General features: G+C 36.3%; 1 protein-coding gene across 1 annotated transcript in view; it reads left to right on the forward strand.

Annotated features, from left to right (window-relative positions):
* Positions 1–4,959: 4,959 nt before the first annotated feature.
* LOC125230448 (beta-3 adrenergic receptor-like) overlaps positions 4,960–22,494 on the forward strand; it is a 170,315-nt gene continuing 152,780 nt past the window's right edge. The window contains exon 1 of the mRNA XM_048135585.1: positions 4,960–5,119. The gene's annotated coding sequence lies outside the window, so the exon portion shown is untranslated. The remainder of the gene's footprint in view (positions 5,120–22,494) is intronic.

Consider the following 22,494-nt stretch of genomic DNA (forward strand, 5'->3'; position numbering starts at 1 on the left):
TGAGTAAATTGAGTACAGAGCTTATATGGGTATGTATTTTATGATTCATTATACCTAATCATGATTCATAATAATATTGTAGGTAGGTACAGATATACACCGTGTTTTTATTGAATTCCGTTTACTTTAAGGGAAGGTTCTTTAGATCAAATACAATTAATTTCTCTAAGAAACTAGCGTCTTAACTCGTACGGTTACCGAGTTATTAAAAAAATAAAAATAATTACCGAACACGTGTGTGACAGCCTTTACCGCTTCCTAATGTTGTTTGTTTTGACATGTGCCGTCAATCATTTGACACCAACTTGAATGTTATCCTTAAGGGTCTCTCACACTGATTAATTAATTTATTATGTATGAAAACGATGATTTTTTTTTGCGAAATTAACTAAAAGTGATATACAGGGTGGTTCCTGATAATAAACCTAACATCATGTCGAATTTAACGGAAAACAAAAAAAACACGGTGTATAGTAAGTATTAAAAATTTGTTGTTGTTTTTCATCTCACAACATAACTCAGTCATTTGGAAATCGGAAATGGTAATTTGTAAGCTTATTAAATAAGGTTATGAACATACATCGGGGTTTTGGGAGCGGGAATGAATTCGTGTATTTGTAACTCTGTTTATAGTCATTTGAATTACTGAAATATATATATTTAAGTATGTAACTGGCTCCTAATGTTAAAGTAATGTTTATCTTTTATCGTTTTCACCATTTTTGGGCTGGTGTAAATCATTCCCGCTCCCAAAACCCTGATGTATGGTTATGAAAGACTACAAATTCTACAAAATCATCCATAAAACTACAATAGTAAACCAAATTAACATAAGTTTGACGTCAAAATTATTGGTCCGAATTGTTCTCCTGTTGCAATGAGAGTAATGAGACTATAACAATGATATAATTATGTATCATAATAACTTGGCATTTAACTGTTATTTCAATTTAAATCGGTGTTTTCTGTTAAAGGTTCTTTGCCAAATGTCCTGAATAAGTTTCAAACGAGTTTCACACGTTCAAAGACAAGTCATTAAAACGTGTAAGTAGCTCATTTACATCAGGGTGAACTGCTGTAGGAAGTAGGTATACATCAAAATAGGAATCGTGGTTTAGAAAACACCATTCAAATATTTCAAATGAGCAAACGGGACTTTCTCCAGTATAAATAAAGTACCATATTGTGCCTTACCATAAGGACGCAATTTTCTTAATATTTTAATACAATTTGACCTCTATTATACATAATTTGAAACAAAATATAAAGGACTACTCGGTACTTACATAACATCCTAATATTAATGTAGGTACTCATGTTTGATAAACAGGGCCCGTAACTTTCATGCCGATGACATCAATTTGACGTCACGCTGCATATATTTAAATAATTTTATTGTAATAATTAATCATTATTATGTACAAATGACTTCAAAAATGACCTACTCGTACGTGAAATAATTAATACCTACTTGATACGTGAAACGAAAAGGAAACAATTTTGTTTTGTTTTTATAATTTATTGAAATATGGTAACAAAACTATTTAATAAAAGGAATGTATAAAAATAAACAAATAATTTAATTTACTATTCACGTATCATTAGCTAGTCTAGCTAATGTGCTTCTGAGCGCCCTACCACTGCACTTGAAAAGAAAAGTACTGGATTCATGTCTTCTCCCCACACTAAACTATGGCTGTCAAACGTGGAAATACACAAACTATATTAAACACAAGATTAGAGCATGTCAAAGGGCGATCGAAAGAAAAGTTTTAAATATTAGACTTATCGACAAAATAAGACATAAGAATATACGGGAAAAAACAAAAATAATCGATGCCCTCGAGCACTAATTAAAACTCAAATGGCAATGGGCAGGTCACGTCGCGAGGATGCCAGATGACAAATGGGCAAAACGACTTACCATCTGGAAAGGCCCGTTTGGCAAACGAGGATCAGGGCGGCCCCGCGCTCGCTGGGCAGACGACATTGAGGCAGTGTCGAGCAACTGGCTCACAGAGGCACAAGACCGAGAACGGTGGAAGAGGTTGGAGGAGGCCTATACCCGGAAGGGGTCCTATCCACTAATATACTTATATTTAAATTTAGTTAATAAGGAAAATTTTGTAAAGTGTTTATGGAATAAAAAGGCTTTTTATTTTATTTTATTTATTTATTTATTCACGTATCAAGTAGGTATTAATTATTTTACGTATGAATAGATTAGTATTGAAGTCATGATTAAAATTATTGATGAATAATGATTAATTATTATATAAAATTCTTGAGTCACCTATATGCAGCGTGACGTCAAATTTATGTCATCGGCATGAAAGTTACGGGCCCTGTTGATAAATAATTCATCTATTGTACACATTTTTTAGCCACTTACGGGTCGAACGCGATAAAATAAAACTCTTCCCTGACCACGACCAGAGCAACCTAGCCGAAACGTCAGAAAAAGTAAAATTATGTTATTTTATCGCTTTCGACCCTTGAGCGATTTTAAAAATCCTCTTTATGCTATCATACCTTATCTTATATTATACTTTAGAGACAATGATGCATTATGCTTTAGTACCTTTTGCTTGAGAACGGCACAAGTATGGTAAAGCCTGATCAGTATATAATTATGATAATTATCAGGAGGGCGCTGTTATTCTGATGTATGGGATGACAGTTCGGTTTAGTATGGGATCATCTATAAATTACGTCACACTAAAAATCATGATTTTTGACCCCTCGCCCCCTCCTTGTCACAGCTGGTCACATTTGTGAGACTCCCCCCTCCCTAGTGTGTCGTCACATACTTATTTTGCAAATTTACACGTAAATATTATTGAATCAAAACAGCGGTTATAAATCATATTTCCATTTATGTACTTAAATTATTCTTCACCAACAGTCTTAAATGTAAAAAAAAGAATCAAACTAAATTGTTTGATGTTTTGCAGTTAATATTTTCCACGTGTTGGAGTGTGTGTGACAAATTTATTTAACCTACGTGCCTTGAAACCCCCGCAACGCTCAAGATTCCACATTCTGAATCGGTCGACAAAACAATTGGTATCTTATATTTATATATAGAATATTGCCTACTTTCAGTTTTTCATCCGCTTACCGAACATTTTCTGTATTTGTATTTGTTTAAGAGGTTTTCACAAAGTAACAGTTTAAAGTTCGTGTTTTAACCCTTACATTATGATAGATTTTGAAATGTGACGTCACGAAATTTAGGAGCCCTCCCACCCCCTTGTCACATATTGTCACACTTCGTCGACGCCCTCCCTCCCCCTTAACGTGTGACGTAATTTATGGATGAGCCCTATGAAGAAAATAGTTCTAATAAAATTCCGCAATATGGCGCGTAGTCATATATTTCTGGTCAGGCTTTACGTGAAGTCTCGTAGTTTATAACGTTTATTAAGGCAATAAGTATGTCGCGGAGTCAATATTGAACGTTTTGCGACGCGCCCATCTACGCTCGTCAACGTGAAATGTACACGCAATGTAATTAAACCATATGTATTAATTGTTTTATGACTGTCAATAAAACAAAATAAGTACTATGTATAACTTATTTAGGTAAAGTACAGCGGGGCAAATCTCGACTGGGGGGCAATTGTAACTGTTACATGTATCCACTGAACACGTCTACCATATATGTATAACCGGTGGACACTCTATTTATTTATTTATTAATGATGCAAACATTGTAAAACATGAAAAAAATGAACCAGTTACATTTGTCCCCCAGTCGAGATTTGCCTCCAATAATATCTCCACTACTAGCGATTTAAATTCTACTAACAGAATCGAAAACGTGGTCATTACCACTAGTTTTGGTCTTGCAAATATTTATAATATGTACCCATAGGTATATATACTGTAATTTTCTCATTAAGCGAAATGTAAATTTCTTTGAGAAAATAAAGTTCTTTAAACCTAAAACGTGGTCATTACCACTAGTTTTAAAATTACTAGCCGTCCTTTTTCAAAAATAGCATTACGTCGTTTTCCACAGACTTTCGAACGGCGAATTCGTGCGTTCGAAATTCAAAAAATCGATCCCCCGATCGTTCCACATCATCATTGTGAACAGCTATGACGCATGTGGCTCTGTGAGCTATAAGCCCGGGGCTTATAATTTTTGTTGTTTAGAAAAATAATATATTAATTAATCACAGAAAACCTTTCTGTATTTTAATCCGCATAGAAAAATATTCATGGTAGAGTAAAACGGCAGCCTGGCGATGCGAATAGGCGTTTGTAGTCGATATCGTGCTCAAAAGCTCATTTAGACGATACATGAACTCACTTATGATGATTATAGTTACATTGCGGACAGTTGTTACAATGAATTCAGCAAACCAATGAAAAGTCTCATTCTAATGAAACTCGCATGTGAGTTCTCGCTCAGTGTCAAATCGGCACTTGCGAATAGAGTAGTTAGAACTAGCCTAGTAAATGGCTGGTGCCTAATAATTATGACTGCTTGGAACTAAAATTAATGCAATAAATATTTACATTCTTACAAAGGTTGGTACTGCAATTAAAACAGATGTTAATTTTATTACTTAGGTAACCTAAAATCGAAATAATTTTCGATTAACTTTTAACTTCTTTTGGGGTTTGCTTAAAACACACACAATTAATTAATTAATTAATTAATGTTATTACATTGTATTTTAAACATGTTTCATGAAATAGTAACAACGCAATAATACTGACTGATCGCTAAAAACAGGACTTGTTAAAATGCATAACATACTGTAAAAACTGAAAACGCAGCGTGCTCGCCATGAAAAACTTTATTTATTTACAATTTCGTAGGAATCACGTGCGCTAGAACATTAGAATGCCAGTCCACAGGTAAAAATGTTAATTGACAATACTGAAATGTATACCCACGGTCGCTCAGTTCCACTCTCGTCGCTCGGTCGGCCGGTCGTCCGCCCGCCCAACCTCAGGATTCGTAATTCGAAATAACCGCGAACATGTGAATTTAAATTGAAAACTTTTAGAACTAAAAAGACTTCTGTGGAGTGACTTTTGGCGGCTTTGGTGTTATTCAAGTGTATAAAAGCAATTAAGGACTGACTCGGATTTTCTTCTTAAGGTAGGTAATTTGAATTTCTTGGGTTCGTTAAGCTAAGTTAAGCGTCGTAAAGTGCCGTGCCTAGTTATATTTTTCGTAACAGGTGCCGAGACCAGATTTTTTTTATAAATGGCATTATATTTTTCTTATAAAATATTATGGACTCCTTTTCAAGAAATGTTCAGAAGTTACTTTTTAAGTGCTTTTCACGTGGAACAAATATCTACGAATATAAATGATATAATATGATTTAGCTCTTGTTGTTGATCTTTAAGCCACTACACCTTATATTATTTATAATATCCCTCACAGCATCTCTCTATGTATATTCGTCATAAAATAAAATGTTATCAAACAAAATTTCCTGCGGTTTTGACCTATCAACAGAATGATTTGAGGAATACTTATTGTTAAGGTTTACTCGTGCGAAGTCGGGGGCGGGTCGCTATAGTAACAAATAAAAGAATATTGACTGTAACCACAGAATATATAATAGTACAAGTACAGAAGGCCCACTGCTTTGATGTTCACGAAATGCCGCCTTTTTAAATACCTACAAAATTCTTACAAAGAAACGAGCCGCACGTGCGTGGCGTCCGGTGGTAGGGTTACCTATGAATTAATACTCACATAAAATTTTATACTGTTATATTCAAGTCTTGGCTACTTTCTAAGTATATATACTGTATTTATATATTTTTGTTGATGTTCCAACATTACAAGCCTTATTGAACTTTTCAGTGGGACTTAATCAGTAGTAGATCTGTGTAAGAATGTCCTATGGTATTTATTTTATTCATGATGTCTATTTAACTAAGTATTATTAGCCATTCCACACGCGGACATCGCATATGAACCTTAAAAAAACTCGCGACGTAAAGTAACAATAGAAAGTGCGAACGTGTGTTCCGTGAGAACGCGCGCCACCCCTGAGTAGGCCGCGAACTCGCGGCCGCCGGCATGTACTTGTAGCGCGGCGATAGAATCGCGGAGTGAGCCGCCCCTGCTGTAACTACGGAGTAAAAAGAGGTTGAGCTTCCTCAGAAGAAACAATATTATGTGACCTTTTGACCCCTTCAGTCCTTGTGTACAAATTCCAAAATATATTTTTAACTTTTATCAAGTAATAAAACTATAGAAACGGATTATATCGTGTATAATTAATTTACCATTCATCCCGACGTTTCGAACACTTTACAGCATTCGTAGTCGTGGTGGTGGATATAATCTGTTTCCATAGGTAAGTAGTTTTATTTCATGAGTAACTATCGCGATAACCGAAGACAATTTTTTAATAATTCCAGGACTCAGGAGATCAAACTTAGGGCCGGTTGCATCAAACCGTCTGTCACCGTTAAAGCGTGACAAAAAACAAGAGACAAAAAAATGGTCCCAATTTTCTATTATTTTGCATACTTTCCACTTTGTAACTGCTGTACAAAGTGTTTGAAAAATGGTAACGAAGTGGAAAAATTAAATTTAGGACGCTTTTTAACCCCCGACGCAAAAACGAAGGGGTGTTATAAGTTTGACGTGTCTGTCTGTCTGTCTGTCTGTCTGTCTGTCTGTCTGTTTGTCTGTCTGTCTGTGTGTGTGTCTGTCTGTGGCATCGTAGCTCCCGAACGGATGAACCGATTTGGATTTAGTTTTTTTTTGTCTGAAAGCTGAGTTAGTCGGGAGTATTCTTAGCCATGTTTCATGAAAATCGGTCCACTATGTCGCGGTCGGAAGTTTTTTTAAATTTTAATTTTGTGGTTATAAATAAGGTACCAATAGTACCAATACATGTTTTCTAACCGTTTAGCGTTAGTCGATGTTCGTGTTCGTTTTATACTCGTACTCGTTTCCATACGTACCTGCACAAACCGAATTAAATGGATTCTCTTAATTAAAATGGTTTAAAGCGAGTACATATTCGTCGACGGATAATTATCACGTGGGAAAGAGGTGGTCGGTCCGCAGTCGTTGATTTACGTAGCGGTCTTCCGCTTTCATAATATTCACGTCGGTGGCCGATCATAATAACAGCCAGAATATGAAATTATCAGGTATATTTTTTCTCCAACGCTTTGTTTTGGGGAATTTTCATCCGCATTCCAGAATTTGGCCATTAATTTTGCCTCTCTCTCTTTGCCTAATGTTACCTGTCCCTTAATAACCCTAATAACGTGGGGTCAGCAGTGTTGACTATGATAAGTCGTATTGGAAAGTGACTACAAGAATTTATTCTATATTTTAGTGTTACGGACAATAAACGGTCAGTTTACACTTCTGCTGCAGTCACTGATATACCAGCAACATTTATTTTTCTGGTCGTATCTAAGGCAACTTGTACTTGCCATTATGCTTAAATTTTGGATCGCCTAAAATCGGTCTTGAGTCAGCATCCTCCTTGCGTTATCCCGGCATTCGGCACGGCTCATGGGAGCCTGGGGTCCGCTCTGACAACTAATCCCAAGATCTGGCATAGACACTAGTTTTATGAAAGCGACTGCCATCTGACCTTCCAACCCGAAGGGTAACCAGGCCTTATTGGAATTAGTCCAGTTTCCTCACGATGTTTTCCTTCACCGAAAAGCGACTGGCAAATATCAAATGACATTTCGCACATAAGTTCCGAAAAACTCATTGGTACGAGCCGGGGTTCGAACCTGCGACCTCCGGATTGGAAGTCGCACGCTCTTACCGCTGGGCCACCAGCGCTTAAAATCGGTCTTGGGTCTTGAGTCATAATATCTTTGATTGAAGCTACAAAATCCAATCATATCTAAAATCTGAAGGTTATAAATAAAATCGACTTTTCATGTACTTACCCATTCAAATACAAATTCAATATTATGCGCTCGCTAAGAGAGGTCCATGGAAACGTACCCGCATTGATGAAATCGCAAAGGGATCGCTTTTTATAATACATCAAAGGTTAAAATTCATAATCGCTCGCTTTCTACCTGTTTTGATTCGGAAAGGGCGATAAAGCGTTGAACCTGGACGTTCTTACGTCTCTCTCGGTTGGATAGGTCACGTTTTAGGTGCGACTGAATAAAGCATGGCGTTACAAGTGCCAGAAATAAATTCATGCTTGTTATGTTAATTTGGTACAGCGACGAATGTGGGTGTTTTTTTATTTTTTAAGCATGTCGTCGTGAAATCATTATTAACTTGTCTATTTTATTCGACGGGTTAAGAATTTCAGGTGCCCCGTTCTGTTCGTGGTTGTTGTAGAAATCGACTGTGAGATATGAGTGCGCTTGTGGTAGGAGTGCTGGGTGGCTAGCCGAATGGCACAATCGCTCACGAAACGCTCACGAAACGAAGCGCTAGTAGATATCTATCTCTATCGCGCTTGCGTATTGGCGCGACAGAGCCAGCGGCGTATCGCTTTCGTTTGGCGTCGGAGAAATGCCATTCGGCTACGGGGCCTGGGTCAGCAACTTGTCACTGCTTTCTGCTTCTTTAAAACACTTAATTGTTAAGAGTGGCAAACTATTAAGTTATTCAAAATACCCCTTGTACATAATTTCACATACACGGTGTTACATGAGGAAACCGAAAGATTTTAACTACGCATCTCTGAGGGCAAATTAAAGATAAAATGTTATACGAGGTCAAGCAAATTTCGCCAAAAAAATATTTTTTTGTGTATTTTTTTTGTTAGTAAATTTTATTCATAAAACTGGCGCTTAAAATAAAAAAATACATTTTTTTTCTAAAAAAATACTTTTTTGTAATGTCACTAGTTACTTTTTGACATCTATCAACGAGGATAGTTAGATTAAATATAGCAGTTCCCGGCAACTTTGTCATAGCCACGTCAGCAAATGTTAATTGATCCTATTTTGTTACCAACATTTAGTAATATAAGTCGACTTTCGTAAGATATACACAGGTTAATTGTTATAATTAAGAAAATATAGATACTAGAGAACCTTAATGACGAAATAAAACTTACTAAAATCTCAATTCATCAAAAAAATCTGGGTAACAAAATAGGAATAATAAAAACAAATTTAACTTTTTCCTTAATTTTTGTACAAACTTTTCGAGAACTGCTGTATGTCCGATAACGGCATCATCACCATCAAAACAGCGTTTTGTTTTGAGAAATAATAAGTAATTGTTATTAGACATTGTCTACGAGGTTCAGTGTGACCTATTGAAGTCCTATAATAATTTGCATGTAGGCTTGTGCCGTTTCGTTCGTTGATCGGATCGCTCCGATCTCGTTCAATCGCTCCCACGAACTAGTTCGCTCCTTTAGGTCTTTTGCTCATTTAGTTCAGCCAGACCAGCGACCACTGCGGTCGGAAAGATCAGAACGAATGGGACCGAATAGTGTCAAAATTATACGAATAGTTCACAGATAGTAACATTCCGGACCGAAAGGTTGTAAGTAACAGAAGTTTAATATGAAAACTTGACGTTTTTTTGTTGCTCTGCTAAGTAGCTCTCGCTCTCGGTCGGCGCAGTCACAGACTCATTCTCGATCCAAACCACTCGCGCTCGCCGATCTTATACTGAACTAAATGAGCAAAGACCGATTTACAGAGCACGGAAAGATTCAGTTCATTTCGGTCATTGATGGGATTTTATTCCTAAGTCCTAACAGTTCATAGTTCGTGAACGACACAAGCCTATTTGCATGTATGAACGCCCCCACATTAATTGAAAAGTCGTTTCGGTTCACTGGGAATTTCATCTCAACTGTCGTCAACATATCAAGGCCCGTAATTGTTGTGATAAACAGGTAACTCAGCTCACTGTTATGATAATTCGTCGAACGTACATCCATATTACCTGATATTATTATGTCAAAGTGTGACTGTCTGTCTGTGTGTAAAAAAATAGAATAAAGTCATGGCTCGAAGATAATGATTTCTGTAATTATTAAGATTTTTATCAATTTACCGCTAATATGATGTTATGTGGATCAGTCAGTTCTAAGTATCAGAACTTGTACAAATTGTAAAATAGTCCAAATATGGACATATTGACTTATGTCATAGTTAAGCAACTATGTGTTATGAAACCCAACATCATCATCATTTCATTTTATGTTACCGCTTTACGCTTAAGGCTCGGCCACACATGCGCGCTTTGAGAGCGTAGGCGGAGCGTTACCGGAGCGCAATGATAGCGGTGCGCTGGACGAACGCTGGCGTTGCGCTCAGCGAATGCCGGCGGGAACTAACGAGCGCGGATTGCGAGCGGAATGCATTCAGCGCGCATTCCGCTCCGCTAACGCTACGCTATCAAAACACTATGTGTGGCGGAGCCTTTAACCTCCCAAACCGATTTAGTTTAAATCTGGTACAGAAATATTTTTATTTGCAGAGAATGACACATAATTTTGTTATTCCGGAAATTAATCCTTAACAGGATAAAAATCATCTAAGTAACTCCCTGAATGTGTAGTAATTGAGGCAGCACCATTTGCTCTACAGCAGCGGTTCTCAAACTTATTTTCTCATGGAACCCTTTTGGAAAGCAAAATATCTGATGGAACCCTTAAATTAAATAAATAAAAAAAAAATAGTTTAAAGCAAGGTTTTATGGAAGAGAGTTGAAATTGCATATCAGTCAGCCAAAATTCACACGGAGCCCCCAGAGAGGTTTTGCGGAGCCCTACGGCTCCGCGGAGCACACTTTGAGAATGGCTGCTCTACAGGTACGCAATTTACTCAAATTATCATTGCCTTTATATTTTTGACGATGGCGTATGATATGTTATTCAAATTACTGATTCCGCGATATCTATACGCAATGGAAAGTGCAAAATGTATGATGTTCTTATTATTTTGTTCTTGAATCATTTTCGTCAGATATGGCTTTTAGGCACTGTCTCACCGCGAGCTAATAAACTATGAGCTATCGGCTATAAAAACGAACAAAAGATAATCACTCCCGCGTAAATAAAAGAGACACGGCGATGTTATAGTTACTCGCCCAGCGGTGAGCTATCAATATCGCCGTGTCTCTTTTATTTGCACGGGGGTGTTTATCTTTTGTTCGTTTTTATAGCCGATAGCTAATAGCTTACTTAGCTCGCGGTGGGACCAGTGCCTTAGTGATATTGATCCCCAATGATAAAGTAAGAATTCATCTTATGCTTGATGCAAATTTTATAATACCTACCTATTAAGTATTATAACATTTTACAAAATCCGTACTATTTTTCAAATAAACCATGGTATAATTTTTATAGTAACTTTTTGCTTAGATTATATACCTAACCGGTTGTGCTATTCATTGAGTTGTCGATAATTGAAACAAAGCTTTCGTACACAAAATTAATTGAATTGAACCATATTGAAGAATATTGTTTTTTTCCGGATGTTAGGAATATTGCCAATTTCAAACAAGCCCAATTAACCCCGTATAGCTCATGGTTGTTTTATGTGACCAACGCAGATTTGAACGTAAGCGATCAATGCAGATTTGAACTCATCCGATCAATGCAGATTTGAAGGTAATCAAGCCAGACTTTAACGTATGCGATCTACACAGATTTTAACCGATATGATCATGTCACATTTGAACGCGTGCGAAGAAGGCAATTTTAACGCATGCGATTAACGCAGATTTAGATACATGCGATTGACGGAATTAAGTACTGGCGCCTGAGATGGCTCGCTTCTTAATTTTTCCCACATTAATTTTTAGTGTAGGTGTAATTTGTTTTCCCCGGGGTGAGAGCCTGGTGATCTATAATACAGGTCTAAAATAAATCTAGTTCAGACTCCAGTCTCTCACAAAGGATTTTTCAACATCTTGTCTCACCTATTAAACTGCTAATTTAGTTAATTTTAGTGTAAAATTCGAAATCCTTTGTGAGCTGATAAATAAACATTTTTTTTATTCAAAATTTATTATAATATTTTTTTTATACCTACTTACGCGTAAACGACTTTAAATTATGTGTATGGACACGTTCGTTAATAACATAAACAAAACTGCAAAATTATATTAAAAGTAAGAAAAAAAAATTACGACTGGGCGCCGGTAAAAAAGAAAAAAAAAACATATTTTTGCGGTAAAACTATTGTCATTAATCTTCACTCGTTCCATTACAAACGTATGCGTTTGAACGCTCCGTTGGTCGCATAAAATAACAGAACGCTTAAAAGCTTATAAAATTATGTCGAAATGAATCACAAAGCACCACAGACTATGATTTCGTAACGGATAAGATAAAATTAGGTGTCCTATTTGTTATCTTTAGAATCTATTAATAATAACTGCGATAATATATAAACTAGCGATATTTGCGAAAATCGCAGTTATGAGCGATGGTAGTGGAAAATACATTTTTTTTTGTATTTATGCAGGCAAAAAAGCAAGAACCATTAATTGCTTTATCTTGTCCATCCGTTTGTCCGTATTTCACAGACATTTTACTCAGAAACTGTTTAAATGAAATTTTGAATCTTTTGTGACCCACTGAGATTTAAAAGAAAAAAAAGAAAAGCAATTTAAGGGAGGGTACTACAGAAAGTGACGTAATTGAACATCAAAATAGATAGCTTGTGCATATAATAATTTACTTAGGGCCACTTGCACTAACGACAATGGAGGGTTAACCCGAGGGTTAACCCACCATTTTATATGGAATTTGACAGATGGCAGCCCACTAACCCTGAGTTAAGTGGTTGGTGCAAGTGGGCCTTATTGTCACAAAATGACCACGTGACCCCCCCCCCCCTGTGGGTTTGAGCTGGCAGGCAAGCATTTATCATTTATCGTGCGACCATACTTGCCTGCCTGGGCACACACATTGACCACGTGAAGATGCACCGCAAGAGTTTCTCCTCAAATGGAAATAAATCAAGGAAATCTGAGAAAACGGCACTTACATAGTTTATTTAGTATTTTTATTTCAAATATTTACCTATTCAAACTTCTTTATTGAAATTCTTAGAAAAAAAAAACTGTGATATTAGGGACAGTTTGAGGAATGTTCTGTTATGAGAGTTAGGAGGAGTTCTGTGAAAAAAGAGAAATAAAAGAACCTTAAAAATATTATGTTATCGGGAGAGGAATGTGGATCAAGGGAAAATTTGATCCCGAGTTTTAGGATAAATTAAATATTGGAATGTTGGGTAATATAAAACGTCCTGATAAGGGATTGGGATTTAAACGCAATTAATAATTAGAGATTAAGTACCTACATAATTATTTACTTGTAATTTTCTATTAATATTCCGCGCTTTGGACACGCAATAATTTATAAACTATAAGTAATTTATTGATTATGATTATTGAAAACATCATTTAGAAAATTTTGTTGATAATACTGAGATATAATGAAATTTTTTATGTTATTTAAATTTTTTTAGTGTAACAAAAAGGTCCTTTGTAGTTTCAACTCAGTTTTGATTACATCAACGTTTTAATCTTTGGATGGAACTCTTGATATTTTAACTGAACATGTTATTTCTCGAAAACTTGGCCAATGTTAGTAGTAAGGTAATATTTTATCTTTGTTATAGTTTCCAAGTTTACACAAAGGAACCCAAGGTAGTTTTATGTAGCCAAGAACCTATTGTGTATTTTAAGCTGAAGTAGTCGAATAAACATTCTTCTATTCATGAAGTTTACTGGCGATAGTGCGCTGAACAAGTAAGAGCCTTGGCCCGCTAGTTCAAGGTACGTTCTAGAAATTTAACAAAATATGGGAAAGTTTACTTGAGAAAAGTGTAATACTCGGGTTAAATAAATTTTATCCAAGTACAGCAGAGTACGTACCTATTTAGGTATACTTTTTTTGTTGAGCTCCCGATATTTCGAACCAGTTACATACATCATGATCACGGAAATGCAAGTAACTGCGTCGAAATATCGATATGACAAAAGAGGTACTCTCTAAGTTCGGTAAAACTAACTTAGAATCATACAGAAATCGTTTATAGTTTCGCTATGTCTGTCTGTCCGTCCGTCCGTCCGTCCGCGGATAATCTCAGTATCCATTAGCACTAGAAAGCTGAAATTTGTCATCACGCCGACAAAGTGCAAAAATAAAAAGTGGAAAAAATGTTTTATTAGGGTACCCCCCGTACACGTAAAGTGGGGAGTGATTTTTTTTTCATTTCATTCCTAACGTGTGATATATTGTTGGATAGGTATTTAAAAATGAATAGGGGTTTACTAAAACCATTTTCAACCATAATCGCTCCTAAAGTAAAAAAAATGTGTCCCCCTTTAACTTTTGAACCATAAGTTAAAAAAAAATATGAAAAAAATCACAAAAGTAGATCTTTATAAACACTTTCTAGGAAAATTATTTTCAACTTGATAGGATGAACAGTTTTTGAAAAAAAACACGGGAATCTACGGAACCCTACACTGAGCGTGGCCCTACACGCTCTTGGCCGGTTTTTTGGGATTCTCCTCAATTTATTTCAAATGCATAAAAAATTCGGCAGACTTACTTTTCAATAACGTTCATCTCCTTTTGACACAAACATCCATCATAGATACAAAATCACATAAATTTACCGATAAAGTTCCTTCATGTCAAGCTAAATGCATCGAAGTTTTCTTTAAGCTTCTTTACAACAATGGCGCTGATCTCTATAGGCTGTTTCGAACAGGGATTACGCTTTACGTCTCAAAAGTGGGTAATGGATTGTTTTAACTAGGTCACGCCGTGGCTTGCGTGGGCGACGGTCGCGCGATGGCCGCGCGACGGCGATGCGACGCATACGAAATCAAACCTTATCCATATGGAAGTATGAAACGCGACGGCGACGGTTGCGCGACCGTCGCCCACGCAAGACACGGCGTCAGGTGCCGTAGCCGAATGGCATTTCTGCGACGCGAAACGAAAACGAAACGCCGCGAAAGGTAGTCTGGGTCTATCGCGCCAATACGCAAGAGCGATAGAAATAGATATCTACGAGCGTTTCGTTTCGTGAGCGTTTGTACCATTCGGCTACGTACCCAGGTAGAATGACAAGACGATAATATTTGAGAGAAAATCTGAATAGAATCATAAATTTAATGAATATTTATTACCTAACTAGCTTCAGCCCGCGGCTTCGCTCGCGTTAGAAAGAGACAAAAAGTAGCCTATGTCACTCTCCATACCTTCAACTATCTCCCTTAAAAGATCATGTCAATTCGTCGCTCCGTTTTGCCGTGAAAGACGGACAAACAAACAGACACATACAATTTCTCATTTATAAATTTTATAATATTAAATAGTATGGTTAGTTTGTGCCTACATATGTTAGTTTTCGTTCATGCATTGAATAGTAAATAATTTATGATATTATAGTTTGTGAAATATGTTATTTGTGCCATTTAGGTAATCTGTAGTTACGTCAAGGAAAGCTTATTTCAACATTTCGAATTGTTTCTGGTTCGTCGTATTCCAGTTTCGTCGGATTCTGGTTTCGACGGAATTATCTTATTTTGTAAAATGGACGCAAACTTGTACTGCAGGGAAACAAAATGAAATACCTACCTTAAGTTATATTTCGTGATAGTTGACCACTTGTTTTCGATACCGATAGAAGTATATATTAAATTGCTAGTAATGGAGATTATTGAACGAAATTGAATGGTCGAAATTGAAAAATCGGCCCCCTGCACATTTTTCTTTTCATAAAAAATTTGTGTTAGGATATTTTTTTTCGACAAGAATGTTAACTACGTGTGATGTTTATTGGCAGTTATTATTATTATTTATTTATTTACAAGAACGATTTACACCAATTATACTTGCATTACATTTATATCTGTGTATATCTGTTTTAAACCCCCGACGCAAAAACGACGGGGTGTTTGACGTATCTGTCTGTCTGTTTGTGTGTGTGTCTGTCTGTGGCACCGTAGCTCCCGAACGGATGAATCGATTTAGGTTTACTTTTTCTTGAAAGCTGAATTAGTCGGGTGTGTTCTTAGCTATGTTTCATAAAAATCGGTCCACTATGGTCGGGGGCTTTTTCAAAATTTTAATTTTATGGTTATGTTATGTATATCTACATTTAAGCTAGACTTTGGACATAAATAAATCCTCTTACTAGGTGCGAAGCAAACCCAGACAGCTAGACGCTACACGACACACATTTGTATTCATTTGTATGAATAAACCATGGAAACCCAGTAAAGTATGAGTCTCACACCTAAGATACATGGCTGGTAAATAAATAAGAATTTCTAAACGTGCTTATTATTCTACACTTGGTAAACAACATAGTAAATATACATACCAAATCTTAGTTACACGAATTTGTATATTACATATCAAGTTCTTAAAATAATTACCTTTGTCGTCGCTAGGTAATTATATATAAATACTAGCTCCCCCCCCTCCCCCCATTTTACGGAAGTGGTGTGTTAGAAAGAGAAAAAAAGTAGCCTATGTCACTCTCCATCCCTTCAACTATCTCCACTTAAAAAATCACGTCGATTCGTAAGTCGCTCCGTTTTACCGTGAAAGACGGACAAACAAACAGACGCACACACTTTCCCATTTATAATATTAGTATGGATTACTTGGTAGATTATTCATAAACACAAGCCATGAATACTTGGTATTAGTATAAGTACTTACTAAACTTATTTCAACTTTACATTTAAAACATAAAATTAATGAAGTCAAAACTATAAAACAGTTAATTTATTTGACAAGCCCAATCTAAATCTAAAAGCAATAATTTCAGTTTTTTATTCGACGTAGAAACTCTAGATTCCTAACTGATAACTGTGATGTCATCGATAATCGATACAGTTTATTTTGGTTCCTATAATTGACTTTATGTAATAGACTCCGCATTGTCTATAGTCTATACTAACCGCAACGCTAACAAGCGACTATGATTATATTGCTATTTCTTCACGAGCGCCATGCCGTGGCTTGGAAAAATCATCTTTGTAAAAACTAAACGACGGACGACCGGTCTGGCGCAGTCGGTAGTGAAGTGACCCTGCCTGCTACGCCGCGGTCCCGGGTTCGAATCCCGGTAAGGGCATTTATTTGTGTGATGAGCACAGATATTTATTCCTTAGTCATGGATATTTTCTATGTATATATATATTTATATATTATACTTATATATCGTTGTCTGAGTACCCACACAACACAAGCCTTCTTGAGCTTACCGTGGGCCTCAGTCAATCTGTGTAAGAATGTCCTATATTTATAAGTATTTATTTATTTTTAAATCATGGCGCTGAGGTTGGACCCTGAAATCTGCAGACCGTAAAGACATTGACGGCTTCGAAATGTGGTGCTGGTAAAAAATGTTTCATGTTCCTTGAACAACATTTCGTACCAACGTCTCCATATTGCGGGAACTAAAATTTGAGACACCCGTTGAGATAGGAGTAAATAGAGAGAGCACGGAGAAAATTATGCAGAAGGAAGTTTATCAAGACCCTCAATCTTGAGGAATACGACTCAAGGAGGAAGGCAATACTGATATCAGGGTACGTAGCCAAATGCCAGGGTTCGAAAATATCCGATATTTATAATAAGTAGATATCAAAATATCGGATATTTATGATATATCGGATATGTATCAACTTTGATATATATCGGATATATATCAACTTTGATATATATCGGATATATATCAACTGTGATATATATCGGATATATATCAACTTTGATATATATTCATTTTGTATGGAAGGCATATTATTATTATTTTGTTGCACTATTTACGAATACTACTTTAGATAAAAAAAATCTACTAAAAAACATAACATTTTGAAGAAAAACAGTAACAAACACAAAAAAAACTATATTTTTAACAATGTTACATTTTCTGAAACCATTTTTGTATTGCGATATTTATAAAAAATATATATATATCGGATATTTATATCCATTGATATATATCGTCGAACCCAGCTGGATATATATCCGATGTACATCGGATATATATCTTGATATATATCCATTGATATATACCCTCGAACCCTGCTAAATGCACAAACACTTACGATGATATCGTTATCGTAGCTAGCTATCTCTATCGCTCTTCTGTATTATTGGTGCAACAGAGCCAGACTGCGTTTCGATTGGCGTCTAGCGTCAACGATTGTCCGGCTAGACCAGGCAGTGTACGTCATAATTGGTCTGAATATCAATTCGCTTATACGGCACGCCATCTAGTAGTTAGCAAGTGATCTGGGAGCGACCTTCAGCCGAGTATAATGATTATAATGAGGGAAATGTATTGATTGATTTATTATTTCCTGCCGTACTTTATAGGTGCGTCTTTCATAAATTTAAAGGTAAGCTGTGCCGATAAAACGCACGTGTTGATCATCTTTACTTGTACTGTGTTTACAGCTTATGATATACAACGTAACTTTTGGAGGCTACGTGTAGTAAATTCAGGTAATAAACCTTCGAGCTCCGTAAGAAAGTTATAATTATGTAGCAGTATGTCGCAGTCGGAAAACCTTCAAAGATATACGTAATATTATTTGCAGTGGGTTTAGTAGGGTTTGATAAATATTATGATTACTCCACTCCTGAGTCGTTAAAACCCATTCGCTGACACTACGTCGACACGTCAGCCGAACTACTGCCGCAGAAAGGACATGATTCTGACACTTAGAGACCTTTACATCTCTAAGTCAATTTATTTATGATAGCATTTAGTGTAATTGCGTCCTCTGTAACATACGAGCACATAATGTGGTGTCTCACAGCTATATGTTTCAGCATTTGAATATTTAATTTAGCCTGGCAGCTTAAACATGTCATGCTCGCTTAAAAGTCTTTGCTCACGGTGGTGTCGTTGATCGGGCCGCCACTTTCCCGAATGAAGGTTGAGGGAGGCGATGGCTGAGATACGCGTCATACTCGTGAACGGGTGCTGTCTGTGCTACTACTTAAAAAATATTTAATAAAATATTTTGATTTGTTCCCTACATCGATATTTCTGCCATATCATATAGAAATCGCATTTTAAAGTATACGAAATCTATATACACCGTGTTTTTATTGAATTCCGTTAACTTTAAGGGAAGGTTCTTAAGGTCAAATACAATTAATTTCTCCAAGAAACTAGCGTCTTAACTCTTACGGTTATCGAGTTATTACAAAAATAAAAAATATTAGTGAACACGTGTGTGACAGCCTTTATCACTTCCTAATGTTATTAGTTTTGACATGTGCCGTCAATCACTTGACGCTAACATGAATGTTATTCTTAAGGGTCACTAACACTGATTCATTAATTTATTATGTATGAAAACGATAAAAAAATTTTTTTGCGAATTTAAGTAAAAGTGATATACCGGGTGGTTATTGATAATGAACTAGCAACATGTCGAATTTAACGAAAAACAAAAAAAAAACACGGTGTATATAGTTATAGGCAGTCAAAGTGGGTACTTAATATTTTAGTAGTCGCAGTTACCCCGCTAGACCTTAACCGTATACATATTTTCAGAGACAGTACGTCGACAGGCGGGGCACTGTCAGTTAAAGGGTTAATTCAAAACACTTTGATACTGGCTAATAAGCTTCGTAAGTCGGTAAGCCTTCAATAATTTAAGATATTATGTAATATTTATTTGAACTGGTTTGATTGGTTGGCTTAGGGTAAATAATATTACGATCACTTTAAGTAAGAAGTACTTACTTAACTTAATTAATTTGAACACTTTGATTCTGGCGTATTAGTTAATACGCAATTACTTGATGATGTAGATTGGATGTGGGTTTTACGAGTAAGTATAATCCATACTAATATAAATGGGAAAGTGTGTGTGTCTGTTTTTTTGTCCGTCTTTCACGGCTAAACGGAGCGACGAATAGACGTGATTTTTTAAGCGAAGATAGTTGAAGGGATGGAGAGTGCCATAGGCTACTTTTTGTCTCATTCTAACGCGAGCGAAGCCGCGGGAAAAAGCTATCCATACTAATATTAGCTCGAGCGATTACAGAATGTTTGCATCCGGTACATATTTGGCCTCCGCAAATATGACCACATTTCTGATTTTCGCTCCCAGCTCGGGTGGTTGCCGATCCGCCGACGTAGAGATGTGCGTGTTCTGTCCTTACTTTACAATGTACTTTATAACCCCTGTTCTCCTTCTTACCTTACCGAGAGATTTAAGTATCTGGCTGAGGGCAGTGAACACCGTTTACGTTCAAGTGCGAATCTCACGCTTGCTATTCCTATGAATAATACACGTACGTACGCAAAATCATTCACGGTGCGCGCTGTGAAATTGTGGAATGAGGTGCCTCTGTCGCTCAAACGGTCTCAGTCTGTGACATCACTCAAGGTGAATCTGAAGAAACTTTGGCTTTCTGAACAAGTATGATAATGGTTGGGAATTTTATATATATATTATGTATGTATTGATATATTTATATATTGGTTAGGTACTTATTTTGTATTTTATTTATGTACTCTAGTATGTAATTTATTTAATAGTGTCATTTTGTATTTATGTAGTTTATATAATTGTTAGCAATATTTTGGATTACAGTACTTTTGACCTTTATTGTACTCCTGTAAGTTTGTCTATCTTACGTACTGGAACGATCCTCTCATCTTCTCCAAGGTTAGCTGGAAGAGATCCCTTATAGGGATAAGTTCGCCTTTGTATCTCTATTCCTACAAATTGTATATAAACTGTTGTACACAATAAAGTGATTACTACTACTACTACTACTAATATTATAAATGGGAAAGTGTGTGTGTGTGTGTGTCTGTTTTTTTGTCCGTCTTTCACGGCAAAACGGAGCGACGAATAGTCGTGATTTTTTAAGCGAAGATAGTTGAAGGGATGGAGAGTGACATAGGCTACTTTTTGTCTCTTTCTAACGCGAGCGAAGCCGCGGGCAAAAGCTAGTACTCTTTAAATATCCTGCGATATTATCAACTGCTTTTTTCTGGACTGAATTGGGGACAACCTTAAATATATTCGAGCACACTTGCCCACCAATGGGACGTATTTAATTACGGCAGTGAGCCGTTAGTGCGTTTTCACATTATCCGATCGGATGTAGGGCCGATGTCCTATCGGAACAGATACACAATAGTAAAAAATCTAGAGCATATAGATAATAGGCATTTTATCTTCGATGATAACATATTATTGGACTTTATTTTTTGTACGATGTTGATGGACTATGTTGAACCTGTAGCCTTAAAAGTTAACAATAAACAGTTTTTAGCCATTTTTTGTGCATTTTTTAGCATTTTAATGTCTAAAAACACCAAATGTGACTTATTACGAACAGACACCGGAATACGAATTCCAAAATGAGTCTTGCGTGCATTGCGCCGGACATATTTGCTGATTTTACAATTTGAAAATTTTCGACTTCCATACTAATGGGCTCCTACTTGCAAATCATCGCAACCTCTAAATGAGCCAATAAGAAGCTAATTTTTGGTACATATAAATTTTTGATCATAATGAAACAAGAAAAACCTGTGGAGCGAAAATAAAAAACCTTTTTTTTTCTCCATACATTCGTGAACCATCCGAATCTCTATCACTCTTGCGTAGTGGTGCGACAAAGCCAGACTACCTTTCGCGGCGTTTCGTTTTCGTTTCGCGTCGATGACATATTCGTAAATTGACGAAGTAATATAAAATAACTAGCTTTTGACCGCGGCTTCGCTCGCGTTAGAAAGAGACAAAAAGTAGCCTATGTCTATACATTTTCAGTAACAAAAAAGGAAGGGTTTCATACCAACCACCTGGGACATTTTGGGAAACCTAGTGGATCTTGCTCAGCATCATGGACTCTATCAGCCTACCAATTTTTATCAAAATTGGAGACGTGATCCAAATGTACAAACCTTTCGGGAATTGCTGTAATAGTGCAGGATTGTAAATCTAGAGATATGACATGAAACAACTATGTAACTAATCCCAAATAAGAGAGATATTATTATACTGTTGATATATAATATATTATACACCTACACATTTGGCTTATAATATTCATATTCATATTCATATTTATTTATTGCATCCACGGTGTTAAAAGATGTTACAAAGTAGGTATATGTGCTCATGGACCCTATAGGGCGTGGCAACATATTTAAATGCTATACTACATAAGGGAAGGGAAGGGAAGGGAAGCCAGTCCTGTCAAACTGGTGTAACTTGGCAGACGTTCAGATGTACTCCCTGAGTAATCACTGGTCAACTACATAAGTACATTAAACACTAACACTATACACATTTTACTAGGTCACAGATAGTAGAAACTATTGTAGGTATACGATACAAGAACAAAACTTAAGTAATAATGCTTCATATAAATAAATAGATAAGTTATTATGATATGAACTTACATACAAACTATAAAGTTTAGTTAAAGTTTATTTAAACGATTGTGAGGCCTGTTGTATTGTATGGATCTAAATGCTGGGCGACAAAGGTGGAGGATGACAGGAGAGTGTACG

This window comes from Leguminivora glycinivorella, chromosome 10 (assembly GCF_023078275.1).
Source record: "Leguminivora glycinivorella isolate SPB_JAAS2020 chromosome 10, LegGlyc_1.1, whole genome shotgun sequence".
Taxonomy (NCBI): Eukaryota; Metazoa; Arthropoda; class Insecta; order Lepidoptera; family Tortricidae; genus Leguminivora; species Leguminivora glycinivorella.